The 15,652-nt window shown below is 45.3% G+C and overlaps 1 pseudogene across 1 annotated transcript in view; it reads left to right on the top strand.

Annotated features, from left to right (window-relative positions):
* The window catches only part of LOC307184944 (interferon-gamma-inducible GTPase 10-like), a 22,394-nt pseudogene extending 6,742 nt beyond the window's left edge, over positions 1-15,652 (top strand). The window contains exon 4 of the transcript in view: positions 14,835-15,652. The product of the transcript in view is annotated as an interferon-gamma-inducible GTPase 10-like (transcript). The remainder of the gene's footprint in view (positions 1-14,834) is intronic.

The following is a 15,652-nucleotide window of genomic DNA, read 5'->3' as shown; positions in this document are numbered from 1 at the left end:
GTTTCAGTCAACGGTTCTGTAACAGATCCATCAACACTGGGAAAGAGTCTTTTCCCCACAGGGGGTGTCCTGGAGACCTAGGAACAGGTGTTGACAGAGTGGTGGGATTTTGGAGAGAGCCCCGGAGACTAGTTACTGGCCAGAGGAGGCTGGAGCCCAGCATGGAGTAAGGGAGGCACTACTCTGGTTTACAAAAGACCTCTTTTCTCCACTGGGCCTTCCTGGATCCTCTGTCATGTCTTCCAGGTGGTGGTGTAAATGAGGCAAAAGCAGGAACGGGATCACCCTCCTTGCTTGTGTTGTTAAGAGGTTGCTTCTCGCTGGTCTCTGCTTTGAGCTGTAGATGCAACAGGGGTAGCAGCTGGTGTAGGGAACGCAGCAAGTGTGTAAGCAAGAGTTTTCTAAGAGTTAGAGCAGGCAGATTGCTAGATATGAGCAGAGAAAAGGGGGGTCATGGGCCAGGTGGCAGGAAACCATACGTCTTGTGGTGACAGGGGTCCTAGAGGCAGACAAAGAAAGGTGGCAAAAGGCGGGAATCTCTGGGGGTCAGAATGTAACCTTTTGCTCATTATGCCCTCATTACAGTAAAATTAGCCTTGCAGATAAGAAGTTCCCTTCATGCACTGAAACCATGACACTTCTGATCAAGACCAAATAAGAACTAAAATCCCTCCTCCACTTGGGAAGGTGGAGCTGGGATGAAAATCAGGAAGTATCAATACAATAAACCCCCTCCCCTCCTCAATGAATATTCTGCCCAAACATTTTTACACATCATAGAACCAGTTTACTGAAGGAATTCAGGGCAGCTACTCACATGAGCCTGCCTGCTCTCCCTTCTGAGAGTGTAGGATTCTTACCGAAACGCAAGTCCGTGTGCCCGACGCAAGTCCGTGTGCCCGACTCACGGCGAGGCCAAACAATCCCAAAACACCAGAGTTTGGAAGAGAGAAAGGTTTATTACAGGGCCATGCAAGGAGATGGGTGGCTCATGCCTGAAAAACCCCAAACTCCCCGAAAGCTTTCAGCAAAGCCCTCTTATAGGAAAGGTGAGGGAGAGGTGTGGTTAGTTGTTGCAAGCTTCTTGGTGTCGGCTCCTTTGTTCTTTTTTTTTTTTTTTGTGGTACGCGGGCCTCTCACTGTTGTGGCCTCTCCCGCTGTGGAGCACAGGCTCCGGACGCGCAGGCTCAGCGGCCATGGCTCACGGGCCCAGTTGCTCCGCGGCATGTGGGATCTTCCCGGACCGGGGCACGAAGCCGTGTCCCCTGCATCGGCAGGCGGACTCCCAACCACTGCACCACCAGGAAAGCCCAGCTCCTTTGTTCTTAAGGTCAGGTCATGGTCAGGTAAGGATGTTCCTGTAAATCTCCACCAAACAAATGTAGCTTTCTGTTCTGACAGGAAAGGGCAAGGTCCCAAGGCACAACTCTCATCCTCCGAGATCCAGGCGTGGCTAAGAGAAGGAGGTCCCTGCGGGGGCAGGGGCAGTGGTTCCCCTGCCCCAGAGAATTTGTCCAGCACCCAGTCTGGGTCTTCCCACCATCACCCAGGCCTGGCTGGAGAGGCAGATCTCAGTTGGAAGCTCCCTCAGGGCCAGGTCCCCAGACCCTGCCCGGCTGTCATCACTGAGCGAGCCAGGTATCCAGGACCCAACTGCCCCTCAGGCTCCTCAGGCCACCCAAACAGTGCCAGGTCCCCCAGACTGTGTCCCATGCAAACTGTCACTGCCATTAGGTCACAGAGACATGGATGGAGGAGAGGTTCCCCGCCGCCTCAGGGCCTCGGCCCAGGCTGTGGACAGTCTTGGCAGGGGCCCTGGAGGCCTGCAGGACACACCCACAGCCTGTTCTCTGGGCCCTCCAGCTCACTGGGCCGGCTGGAGGCTGGGTGAGCTGGAGGGCCCTGGGGAAGAAGGTTGGGATCTGCCTCTTACCTCACTCTCCACCCGACTACCAACCACTCCCCAGACCATTTGTTCAATGCCCCTCTAACAGTCGCTCATTGACAATTGCTCACTTGGGGGCGGAGCCCACTGCAGCGCTGACCAATGGCTGAATGGTGCTGACCAATGGCTGAGCAGGACCTCTAATTCAGCTCTAACCATCGGCCATTAATGGTCTCCCAATAACCGTTGCCTGGTAACGGAGTGGGGGGTGGGTAACAGCATGCAGCAATGGCTGTGCACTGCAGCGCTCTATTACACCTTCACTTAATAAATCCTCACTTTGCTTTCTTGGCCTCCATGTTTTGTCTCTGAATTCTTTCTGCGATGAGACAAGAACCTACTCTCTGCTAATACAAGTGGCACAATGTTACATACACAAACACAAGGTCGGATTTACCATCCTCTAGTTCAGCTTTATTGCTACTGGTAGAGGGGATCCTGGGGAATGTGGGTGACTGCAGTAATAACTGTAAGAGCAACTGCCTGAGATGACAGTTGTGACTGCAAGGACTATTTTACTACTTTAATACACTGTGTATGGAAATTGCTTTAGCTAATGAGGAAAGAGACTGAGACTGAAATCCTTCCCAGAGAGCTGGGCAGACCACATGCAGACCTGATCCCACTACACCAGACTATCACTGACCTACAGGTACTACTGTAGTATTAATGGACAAGATCTTAGAGGAAACTGGGCCACCCTCACTTCTCAACCCTGTGCTGAGGCCAGGCCCAGAGCCTGCCCTACTGGGTGCAGAACCCCTGGGGGCTGTGAGACAAATACAAGGCTAGCGGGGGAGGGGATCATATCATACTTCCTTAAGAGTGTTAACTGCATCCTTTGAGCAGCTGGAAGCACTGGAGGCGGAAGAATAACAACTTATTACAACTTGAAATAGAAATCACTTGTGTAGTTGCCCTAGGCCTCCCTTCCTAAAAGCTACATTTGCTTGTCAAAAGCATTTGTATTTAGAAACATTTCAAGAACACATTAAAGTAGAAAGAAGAATATAATGACCTCTCCTTACACCCATCACCCAGGTTGCATAACTACCACATTTACTTCACCCTGATGCCGAAAACTTGGCCTCTGTGCACCAGTGCTGAATCGAATCTCAGAGACAGAGTTTTGGGTGAAGTAGAAAAGAATAGCTTTATTGCTTTGTCAGGCAAAGGGGGACACAGCAGGCTCATGTCCCTCAAAACTGTGTGTCCCAACCTGGGAGGATCTGGTGAGGAGTTTTCATAGCAATGGTTCAAGGGTGGGGTTGCTGATAAGATTAACGTGTATGCAGGACCTGTACTCCTTTAATCTGATCTCAGGTAATCTCTTGACAAGCTTCTGTGGTTCTTGAGGTTATCAAACTGTGACCTTCTCTCTGGAGTGAAGAATACTTCATCAAGTAGTTAACATCTTCCACTTGGTGGGGGTTTTAGTTTGGCAGAACAGATGAAAGATATTGTTATGTATAGCCCTTGATGGGGAATGAGGACCCTGCCCCAAGGCTGCACTGTTGTTTCTGGACTGCTCCTCCCTTGTCTCAGCAAACACCCGCCCCCCAACCGGTGTTCTCTGATTAACAACTGTTTGATCCTGCCCTTTGAAACTCAGGGAAGGTCATGGAGGCTGAATGGAACCTATTTCATACAAACAAGAAATGGGGAACACAGAATGGCTTTTATGCCCAGGAGCCCCTCAGAGTCCTGCTTGGTTACAGGACCTTGTCGCATTAAACAAAATTAACAGTTATCCTTCGTATTGCTTAATGCCAGATGCATAATTTAATTTTCATAATGGATGTAAATATGTCTTTTTTATAAAAGCATTTATTTATTTATACAATTTTTTTTTTTTTTTTTTTTTTTGCGGTACGCGGGCCTCTCATTGTTGTGGCCTCTCCCGTTGTGGAGTACAGGCTCTGGACGTGCAGGCTCAGCGGCCATGAATCACGGGCCCAGCCGCTCCGCGGTATGTGGGATCTTCCCGGACCGGGGCACGAACCCGTGTCCCCTGCATCGGCAGGCGGACTCTCAACCACTGCGCCACCAGGGAAGCCCTATTTATACAATTTTTAAAGGTCACACACCATTTACACTTATTACAAAATACTGGCTATATTCCGTGTTGTACAATACATCCTTGCAGCCCATCTTACACCGCGTATTTTGTATCTCCCATAAATATGTCTTTTAGAGCACGTTTTTGGAATCAGGATGTAAATAAGGCCCATTCAGACCGCTTCTGTATGTACCCCCATGCTGAAACTGAGCAGAGTCCTGTGGGGCCCTCCTGGGCACAAAAGCCTTTCCAGGTCCCCCATTTCTTATTTTCGGGGAAGGACTTAAGCATCCTAGACCTTTCCTGAGTTCCAAAGGGCAGATTCAAACAGCTACTAATCAGGGAAATAGGGAATGCTGAAACAAAGGCATTTGCCCAACAGTCAAGAAACTGTAGTGTAGCGATTAAAGCAGGATCCTGGTTCCTCCTCACGGAACATACATAACAGGGCTTCCCTGCCAGCGCAGTGGTTAAGAATCTGCCTGCCAATGCAGGGGACACGGTTTTGAGCCCTGGTCTGGGAAGATCCCACATGTCACAGAGCAACTAAGCCTGTGCGCCACAACTACTGAGCCTGTGCTCTAGAGGCCGCAAGCCACAACTACTGAGCCCATGCACCACAACTACTGAAGCCTGCACGCCTAGGGCCCGTGCTCCGCAACAAGAGCAGCCACCACAATGAGAAGTCCGCGCACCGCAACGAAGGGTAACCCCCGCTTGCCACAACTAGAGAAAGCCCATGTGCAGCAACGAAGACCCAGTGCAGCCAAAAATAAATTTAAAAAAAAAGGAATATACATAACAGTATATTTGAGTCCTTCTTCAGGAACTAAGGCCCCCACCCAGTTGGAGGATGGTAACTTCAGGCTGAGCACAAGATTCCTGGAGCACCGCCCTGTTACCTCACCACCAACTAATCAGAAGAAACAACCCTGCAACCCTCATGCCGAATTTTACCTATGAAAACTTCTCCCCCCAAACCATCAGGGAGTTCAGGGTTTTTTAGAGCATGAGCCACCCATTCTCCTTGCATGGTCCTGCAATAAACCCTTCTCTGCTCCAAACTCCATGTTTCAGTTTGTTTAGCATCACTGTGCATTGGGAACATGAACTTGTGTTCAGTAACAATACTAGGGACTCCTTCTCATGGTATTTTCTTCTCATGGAAGTGAGCTCTAGAGTCTACTTTTGCTTTCTGTTTCCTAATAATCATTGTAATTGAAAGAGACTGCATTTGCTCGCTATTTATCAGATGTTGTTTATAACAGATGTTGTTTATAACATTCTTTTCCCTGGAAATGCTGAGGATAGAACTTGGGATGTTTCCCTTGTTGACTGTGTAGACTGAAAAAATACGTGCAACCTAAAAGTTGAGAGTTATGTTTTATTCGGTGGAAAGTTTTAGGACTTAAGCCCATGAGGCAGCATCTCATATAACCCTGAGAGGACTGCTCTGAGGAGGTAGTCTGAACATCAAAAGATTACTGTAAATTAAAGAAAACCAGATATCCCAAGTTAAGGAATTTAGTGCTTTTCTATGTATGGGAAGATGCAAGAGTCTGGGCTCGCTGAAATCATTCCTTTGATATGCACCTGAGCCATCTGGGGCCAGTATCCTGTGTTTTCACATGCTGAGTTTCCTCAGGGCTCACTGTGGGGAGGGGCTGCAGTCTGACGGCTGCTAGATGGCAGGTATTCTTCCCTTCCTGAGTTCCCATAGGGCTCACCAGCTCACCATCTGTAGTGGCTGCATTTGCTGATGAATGTGACATCCTTTTTTTTACTGATATGGCAGGAAATATTCTATTTCTCAGATCCTCCTCTTGGTCCAGAATTCGACCAATATTTGCGAGATATTTCGTGACCAATTTTTGTCATATGGCGCTGGGAGGCTCATCCCAGATCAGGTGAAAGTTCCTGTTGATATGTCACTCCAGGTACTAAGTTTTGGATTTGACCCTGTTGATAATTAAAGATTTTCTGGATCCTCTGTCTCATTAACCTATTATGATCCAGGAGATATTTCCCTTGTTGTTTCTTCCCATACCTAGAATCACACTATTACAATTTTTCTATGTTATAAATGTGATCTATTTCTTCAAGATGTTTAGCCATCATTAATTTGGCCAGGGGCCTGGTTACACATTGGGTAATGTAAGAGACAACAATCCTATAAAATAGAGAAGTCACAAGTGATACAGCTAGTAACGTTAATAAAGTTACAAGTAGGGATTTAAGCCGTAGCTTCCAGAACCAAACCATCTTCCCAAAAGATCACCAAGGCTAGGAAGTGGATCATCTAAGGCAGCAATCTTATTTTTCATGTGTCATTAAATGTGTTACACTGGAGGATTCATCTGGTATGTAAACACAACGTTTAGTGTGAATTACAGTACAGGTGCCTCCTTGAGATGCTGTAAGGATATCAAGGGCCATGTGATTTTGTAACACAGCTTTCCTCATCATAGAGACCTCAGAATTTAGTAGGCTAATAGCCTGGTTACTGTAAGGTCGGATCTTAACAAACGGCACCGCGAAACAGAGGAAAGCTTCAAGTGAGCTTTATCAGGGAGCGCTCCCGGGGGGCGAGGTTCACTGGTCCGAGAGAAAGGGGCCAGAGAAGTCGCCCCCGGGCGAGGGTTGGGCAAGATTTTATAGGGGAAGAAGGGAAAGGGGTGTGGTGAATCTGGGAGGGCGCAGCGTATTCCTTATTTGGTGGTCTTTTTGGGTATCCTGGGGGACCGTTAGTCCCGCCCCTCGAAAGGTGGGGGAAGGCTGGGCCGGGTTCAAAGTCCCCAGGTCAGTTCCTGGAACTGGGTGGTCCGGAATGTCTCCAGGGCAGTTTCTGGAACTGGGTGGTCCGGAGAATTTCGGTCTGATGCAACCTGTGAATCTGATTGTGTTCCCCTGCCTCGGGCCAGTTGGCCTTACAGTTACTATCATTTAAGGCCTTTTGAGTGAATTCTGTTAAGGCTTCAAGGTGGGATATTACATCTTCCAGACTTACTGCAGACACAAAAATAGCTGCTAAGTGATCACACCAGTGAAATACACTCTTGGTCCATCAGGCTCGTATTGCTGGTAAATTTGCTGGAGTTGCATCTAGATTTGTCCATAAGTGGTCTTGAGCCCAAGGGAATCCTAATGTACACCTTCCTATCCATCCTGGCGGAAGCCAGGGCCATAGATTGGACCCACAAAGCCATTGAGTCCCATTAGGTGCCACCAGTATACCTCTGGTCACTTGACCCAATTTGTTTCATACCAATCACTATCTTTAAGGGAAATGATATATTGGCATTTTTCATAAGGTACCCAGCCTAATTTTCTAGTGTTATTAGACTGATTAGTATGATTTAATTGTTCCCAGCGTAGGGGGTCCTTTAAACTTAGACGACCATAGCCTGATGTTAGCCATATATATCCATCCCATAACTGAGGAAGGGTCCTTCCTAATAGTCGAGAGTTTACATTTTTTGATTGAAATTTAGCTTGTTCTGATTGAGCTTGAGTAACCTTAAGGTAAATTCATATTTATGGCCAGGGTCAGAATAAGTATGCTTGATTGGCTAAGTGAGGGGGTCTCATCTAGTAATATCAGTAGTGACCCAGAGAGAACTATAATTTCATTTTTCTAAAATAAACTTTCTAAGGGCCATCCAATCAGAGCCTTGGAGGGGAGAAACCCAAAAAGGTAAACCAGAAGTACTAGATGCAGGTAATTGACCGCAAGCCCAACAATTGGATTGATTTCTAAAATTTGCATAGGGTCGTGCCCATGATAGAAAAACATTTGATTCGTGTGCAAGAGTCCAAGAAACCAAGAAGAAAACGTTATGAATCATCATACAGGTCAGGTTCAGCATCTTGGGATAGCTGTCTACTTCTTTTTTCTTTTCTTTTTTTTTCCTTTTTTGCGGTACGGGGGCCTCTCACTGTTGTGGCCTCTCCCGTTGCGGAGCACAGGCTCCGGACGCACAGGCTCGGCGGCCATGGCTCACGGGCCCAGCCGCTCCGCGGCATGTGGGATCCTCCCGGACCGGGGCTCGAACCCGTGTACCCTGCATCGGCAGGCGGACTCTCAACCACTGCGCCACCAGGGAAGCCCACTATCTACTTCTGATGTTGTTTTCTTCTCATCCTGGCGCTGGAGTTTTTTTCTTATTAGAGCATTGCTGGAAGGTGAGTTTGAGGTCAGCAGTTCTCTCTATAGACCAGTCTGGTGCAGGAGCCCTTTTTAGGTGGGAAATATGAACCCAAGAGTCACTTCCCTTCAGTTTTGCTGGGCATGAGCTAGTTAAAAAAACCTGATAAGGGCCCTTCCATCTAGGTTGGAGGGAGTCTTTTAAATGATGGCTCATCCAGTATACATAATCTCCTGGTTGTAAGTCATGGGGCATCTGACCTTCATTTGAGGATAGATGACTGTGATGAGCTTCAGAAACAAGCTTAGAATGTCCTGCCAACAATTTAATTAAACCTTTCCAATAATGTAATATATTTCCCTTTAGTAATATAGGTCGATATAATCCTTTATCCAATCTCATTGGTCTCCCTGTAATAATCCTGAAGGGAGACAAACGATGTTTGCCAAAAGGAGTGGATCTGAGGTTGAGGAGAACCAATGGGAGAGCCTTAGGCCAGGGTGAGGAATAAGCAACCATAACTTTAGCCAACTGAGTTTTAATTGTTCCATTTGTCCTTTCCACTAACCCAGAAGACTGGGGACGATAGGCACAGTGGAAATGTTGCATAATCGGCCAAATTTTACAAGTTTCCTTAACAACTTGTCCAGTGAAATGAATTCCTCTGTCACTAGGTAGTTCTGAGGGGATTCCCCTGATGGGAATCACTCTTTCTAAAAGCAGCTTCCCTACTGATTGTGCCGTGGCCCTTCTGCATGGCAATGCCTCAACCCAGTGTGAAAACATACAAGTCATAACAAGAACATATTGATAACCTCGAAAGGGAGGCATCTGTATAAAATCAATCTGCCGTATCTTAAAAGGACCTGCAGGTAATGGAAAACTTCCCTGAGAACTATGTAATGGCCTTCCTGGTTGTATTTTGGACACGTTTTGCATCCTGAATAGACCTTCTGAGCTATAGGAAAGGAAGGTTTCCAAAAATATTGTTTACCCCCAACACCATCTTATCTGGGTTCCAATGAGTTAAGTCATGAATATATTGTAAAACAGGATATTGAGCTCCAAACAGAAGGCTAGGCTTCCCGTTTGGGCCTATCCACAGCTCTCGGTTGGAGTTGAATATTTCTCCCTTCTGTATCCAGGTGTCTTTTTCTTTGTCTGGTGCTATTGTCTAAAACCTTAACATCATGTTAATTAAGGTTACTGGGAGGCTGAAAGGGAAAGGCAGTACTTAGTTGGTCACTGATTATTTGTGGGACTGCTGCCTTGGTGGTGTGATCAGCTAAAGAGTTTTCTTTTGTCTCTGTAGTGTCAGCCTTTGAACGACCTGATACCTTAATAATAGCAATTGCACTTGGTAGCAGAATTGTATCTAATAACTCTACTACTTTTTTCCTGTTTTTGGTAGCCTGTCCGGAGGATGTTAGAAATCCTTTTTGTTTCCAAAGCATACCAAAATCATGTGCCACTCCAAAAGCCTAGTGGCTGTCTGTGTAAATATTAGTAGATTTTCCTTTTGCCAACTGACAGGCTCTTGTGAGTGCTATTAATTTAGCCTGTTGGGTGGAAGAGACATTAGGCAAGTGACCATTTTCAAGGGTAGACCCTGGAGAAACAATAGCACAGCCAGCCTGGTACTTTCCATGAGGTCCTTGTAAATATGAACCATCAGTGAATAATATAAAATCAGTAAAGAAAGCCACTGGGCTTTCTTGAAGGCCAGTCTTAGGAGATAAAAGATTGTCAGTTAAGACAATACAATCATGGGACTTCCCTGGTGGCACAGTGGTTAAGAATCCACCTACCAACGCAGGGGACATAGGTTCAAGCCCTGGCCCGGGAAGATCCCATATGCCACGGAGTAACTAAGCCCGTGCACCAAAACTACTGAGCCCGTGAGCCACAACTACTGAAGCCTGTGTGTCTAGAGCCCATGCTCCGTAACTTGAGAAGCGACTGCAATGAGAAGCCCTCGTACTGGCACAAAGAGTAGCCCCCACTCACTGCAACCAGAGAAAGCCCGTGCGCAGCAATGAAGACCCAACGCAGCCATAAATAAATAAATTTATTAAAAAACAAAAAGTGAACAAACAAAAAGAACCCAATACAATCATGCTTTTCATTATCGGATTTTTCTGGGAGCAAGGTGGCTGGATGAAGTTTGTTACACCTGTGGAGAGTTATGTTTGGTGAGAGCAAAACAATCTCATAAGAAGTTAATCGACTCGTAGAATAATGTGTGTGAAGAGAGTTTAGTCAGGCTTCCACAGAGTGAGGAACAAAGACGGAGGGTGACTCATGACTAGCTCCTCTGTGGTCTGACATATCATAGCTGTTGTAGGGACACCTTAGCGACAAGGAGGAATACTGGCTACTGTATCTAGCTGCTGGTTGTAATATCCTGTTGGTCGGTAGTAGCCGCCACGCTGTTGGGTTAATTCTCCTAGTGCAGCACCCTTGTTTTCATGGACAAATAGGAAAATGGGTAAATGATAATTTGGATGCCCTAAGTCTGGGGCCTTTGCCAGGAGGCCCTTTATGGTCTCCATGGCTTTAGAATGTTCTGTTTCCCTGCAAAGAGGTTGAGTTTGGTCTTGTTTAAATAAATCGTATAATGGTTGAGCTACTAAAGAAAAATTCAGAATCCAGTTCCTGCAGTAGCCTGCAAGACCTACAAATCCTCTCAGTTGTCTTTTTGTTCTCTGGGTAGGGAAGGCCAAAATGCCCTTTACTCTGTCTAGATCAACTAAAAGCCTGTCCTTGGATATCATATGTCCTAAATACTTTACATTAGCTTTACAACATTGTATTTTCTCTTTGGACACTGTATGTCCTTTTGAAGTTAACTTCTGAAGCAAGTACAGGGTGTCTTGCTGCTTATTCATTAAGGAATTTGAACACAATAGCAAGTTATCTACATATTGTATCAAGACCGATTTATGAGGAAAAACTAGATCATCTAAATCTGCTTTTAATATTTGAGAAGAGTAAGTGGGGCTTTCAGTGTAGCCCTGTGGTATCACAGTCCATGTATATTGCCGTTCATTCCAAGTGAAGGCAAAAAGATACTGATCATCGGGTTTCCCTGGTGGCGCAGTGGTTGAGAGTCCGCCTGCTGATGCAGGGGATGCGGGTTCGTGCCCCGGTCCGGGAAGATCCCACATGCCGCGGAGCGGCTGGGCCTGTGAACCTATGGCCGCTGAGCCTGTGCGTCCGGAGCCTGTGCTCTGCAACAGGAGAGGCCACAGCAGTGAGAGGCCCGCGTACCGCAAAAAAAAACCCAAAAAACAAAAAATGATACTGATCATCAGGGTGTACAGGGATACTGAAGAATGCACTGCAGAGATCTATCACAGAAAAGAAGTGACTATTTTTAGGGATATGGAACAGTAAGGTTTGGGGGATAGGTACCACAGAATGATGAGGAATAATAATAGCGTTGATAGATCTCAAATCTTGTATGAATCTCCAACCTTTGCCATTAGGTTTTCTAACTGGCAAAATGGGAGTGTTACAAGGTCTGGTGCAAGGCATGATGAGCTCTTTCTTAATGTAAGCTGATAGTGATCTCGGAGAGACAGCAGTGAGCCGTCCTGAAGAGAGATCTTAGTTCCCTGCCCAGGAATTGGACCTGGGTAGCCTGGGTGAAAACCAGGAATCCTAGCTGCTAGACCACCAGGGGCCAGAGGCTAGAAGCAAAGTGGCCCTAGCTCTTTCCCCTGTTTGAAAGCAAGAGTGTTTTAAGGAGGCAAAAGCTGTAAAAACAGGAACAAAGTTTATTATTAGAGACACAGCACAATGTATGGGAGAGAACACAGAGAAGCAATTTGTTTATTTAAGTTAGAAGCGAGGCAGAAATACACACCTCGAGAGGAGTGCGGGCGTCCTGAATGAGAAGCGCAGTGAAGAGGTGATTTAAATCACTTATATAGGACAGTCCTTCCAGGTCTTTGTTTACCTTTGGCCAATTATCGTGTTTCTTTTTTCACAACTGGCTGGTCCCAGGACCCTCCTCAAGATGTCTGCGTAACTTTTTACTAAGATGGATCCCACTGTAGAGGCCTGTGGGTGCATGTCCACACTTATTATGGGGTGGGGGCCCCTCCCTTTTTGACCCCCAATGGAGCCTTCCTGAGCATGTGCGGACAGGGAAGTTTTCCTTGACCTCAGGAGTGGGCCTCTTATGTCTTTACTTCAGCAGAGCTCAGCTTCTGCCACCAGCTTTGTCCTTGGAGTGTCTGGGTGAGAACAAAGCTTCAATTTTACTCCACTTGACAAACACCGGCTGTCCAGCCCAGGGGCCCATCTATCTCCTATCTCAATAGCAAGGGTTTTATTCCCTCTATACCTTCCTGCCTCAATGGATATTGACTAATATTGGGCGGGGTTTATTGGGGTGTATGGTAAATTAATGGGTGATGCAGAATGTTTTCTCCCTATGTCAGTAGGATTAAGTCCCCATAAGTTTTTAAATACTAAGCCTAGCAATTTTTCTTGTTCTGCATCACCTTTACCATGGGCCGCAAACATTTTATGATGAAAGAAATCTTTTAGGTCTAAAAACCTTTCTCCCTTAGGAGTGAAAGAAATCTGGGCTTCATAAGTTTTTAACAAATCTCTACCTAAACAGGTGAATAAGGGCACTTTCTACTAGGAAAAAGGAGTGCCTTCCTTTAAGTTCTCCTAAGTAAAATTCTAAAAGTAATGGTTTAAAAGCCTTAGTAGACGCATTGTAAACCCCTGACATTTGTATTAAAGTATTACTCCGAGGGAGGGAGCCTTTGATTTTGATAGGATTTAAAATTGAAAAGATTGTTCCTGTATCTATTAGGGCTTTAATTGTTTCTCCTTGTATATTCACTTCCATTTCCCCAAGGGTGTTAGAAAGGAGAAGGGGGAAGCCTCGGGCTTCCCTGGTGGCGCAGTGTTTGAGAGTCCGCCTGCCGATGCAGGGGACATGGGTTCGTGCCCCGGTCCAGGGAAGATCCCACATGCCGCGCAGCGGCTAGGCCCGTGAGCCATGGCCGCTGAGCCTGCGCGTCCAGAGCCTGTGCTCCGCAACGGGAGAGGCCACAACAGTGAGAGGCCCACGTACCGGAAAAAAAAAAAAAAAAAAGATTGTAGGTTTAATTCATATGGACATGTTTTTAAGGTCAACAATGTTAAGTATAATACTTTAATTTTACCTAGGTTTATTGAAAGTCAAACAAGTTCATATTTTTTTTTTGCTAATTTATCAGCAAGAAAAATAACTTGATATGATGAAAAATTAAATCTAAATGAGGGAAGAGTTTTGGGGTGAACTCTTTGGGAATAATTATGTTTTTGGAAAGTCTACTTAATAATAGTCTTGTTACCAAACCACACTTGGATCTGCTCACCTGCGTACAGGACAGCCAATCTACTGACACAGGGTTGTGGTAAAAGAAAGTGCAGCATTTATTGCAGTGCGCTGAGCAAAGAATCCAGGTAGCTAGTGCTCAAAAGGCCTGAATTCCCTGACGGTTTTCAGGGAAAGGTTTTTAAAGCCAGGGTGTGGGAGGGGTGTTGTGGCATACATGATCAGCTTGTGGACATGCTACTGATTGGTCGGTGGTGAGGTAATCAGGAGTCAACCTTCTGGTTCCAACCGTTCTGGGTCTACATGCTTGTGGGCATCATGCAGTTAAAACTTCTTCCACCTGGTGGGAGTTTCAATCTCAGAAAAACAGCTCAAAGGAGATGGCTCAGAATATTATCTACAGCCCTTGAGGAGGAACTCAGGGTCCTTGACTTTGTTTAATGGCTAAACTATTATTTTTCTTGCTTGACTCTTTTCCTTTCTTTCAGTCTTTTCTCACTTTTCTGATTAAATTTATTCTTTGGAGCTCAGGGAAGGCCTAGGAGGTGAAAGTTTTTCTACAGACCAGAGGCAAGTAGAGGACGTGGGGGGAAGGGTCTGTTCCCAGAAGGCTTCATAGGGTCCTGCACAGTTACAGTCTATTAATTTTTAGTTACTTGAAACTTTAGAGTTTTTCTCAATTAAATTAAATGAGAATTCATGGAATGTCTAGATCATTTTAAAATAAGATAAAATATGGAAACATTGATTCCTAGACAAGTCTAATTTTACCTATGTTTGTCCTCTTATGAGAGGAAAACTAGAGATGTTTGGGTTTATTAGACACATGTCTTGTCCTACACTGAAGAAAGAAATTACCCTATGAGACAATGTATGTTTTCAGAGGTTACAAAGTATGTTCATAAGTTTGCCAATCGGAAAATGCTGCTCTGACAAATAGTTCACAATTACTTGCTTCTTGGTTTTCACTAGAGATTAATGTTTTTAAGCTTAAAAAGTGTACTATATATGTAATTATTGGCACTATATACGTAATTATTGATAATATATATGTAATTATTATTGTAATTACAATATTAATATATTGTAATTATTGTAAAGAACGATAGGGAAGCATTTTAGTATGTTAAAAAAAAGTAGGATATATGCTGAGGCTATGGGTATTTCCCCAGTTGGAGCTAATGTTGTGGCTGGACTGGCCCTTGGGGGTTCTTATTACGATCACAAGACACATTTCAGTAACAACTCTCAGGGAAATTTGAAAAAACAAGGTTAATTATTCACAGATCCTTGAGGATTACACACAGAATATGCAGGGCCACACAGCAAGGTTGAGAGGAGAGAGACTTTATTATTATCTCTGCTACACACTTCAAAGAAAATGATGCCCAACTGGCCAGAGTAATTGGAAAAATGAGGAAGAATTTCTGTTTTGCTTGAACCAAGGTAGATAGTGGTTTAGACAGTGAACAAAGGCATAAGACTAAGACCATGGATAAAGAGAGAATCCTACAAGAGCCCTGAGACAACACTCTGGAGAAAATACTGGAGGCCAATGTGAGGGACCGTTGGGTCTTAATAGTCGTCAACATACATGTGTCTGACTAGAATTTCCCAAACCTGGAGATCACTCTTCCATGAGAGCTCCCAACCCACAAGCAGCACATCTTCATACAATGCCTTCCCAGTATTACTGAAGCTGCCATTGATGGGAAGAGGGATTCTCTGAAGCAGAAGTTCTGACTGGAGGCTCTGAATGCGAAAGCACTGGCCACCGTCCCTTTTGTGATCTTGACCAGTGATAATAGTGTGGAGAAGCTGAAGGAGGTTTTAACCTTCTATAGGTTTGCTTTGGGCTAGTTGACAAATCCCTGGAAATCATAGCCAAGGATTTGCTTGTGTCAGCAGAGAAATGCAAGGCAAACTTATGTCTCCCTGTTATCTGTTGAAAAGGGTGATGAGTCCTTAGGGGAAAAATTGCTACGTATATTGAGAAACATTGCTCAGTCACTGGGGGAGCCTTATTTAGAAAGACCTTCTATTTGCAAAATCACTTCCTTGATATTATCGTGAGTGATGCTAAAGCTCTCCTTAAAAAAGAAAAGCTTTTCACAGAAAAGATGGCCTTGGCGGCTGGCCTGATGGTGGAGTTGCTCTAA

This window comes from Stenella coeruleoalba (genome assembly GCF_951394435.1).
Source record: "Stenella coeruleoalba genome assembly, chromosome: 3".
Classification (NCBI taxonomy): Eukaryota; Metazoa; Chordata; class Mammalia; order Artiodactyla; family Delphinidae; genus Stenella; species Stenella coeruleoalba.
This window is presented reverse-complemented; position numbering and strand designations above follow the sequence as displayed.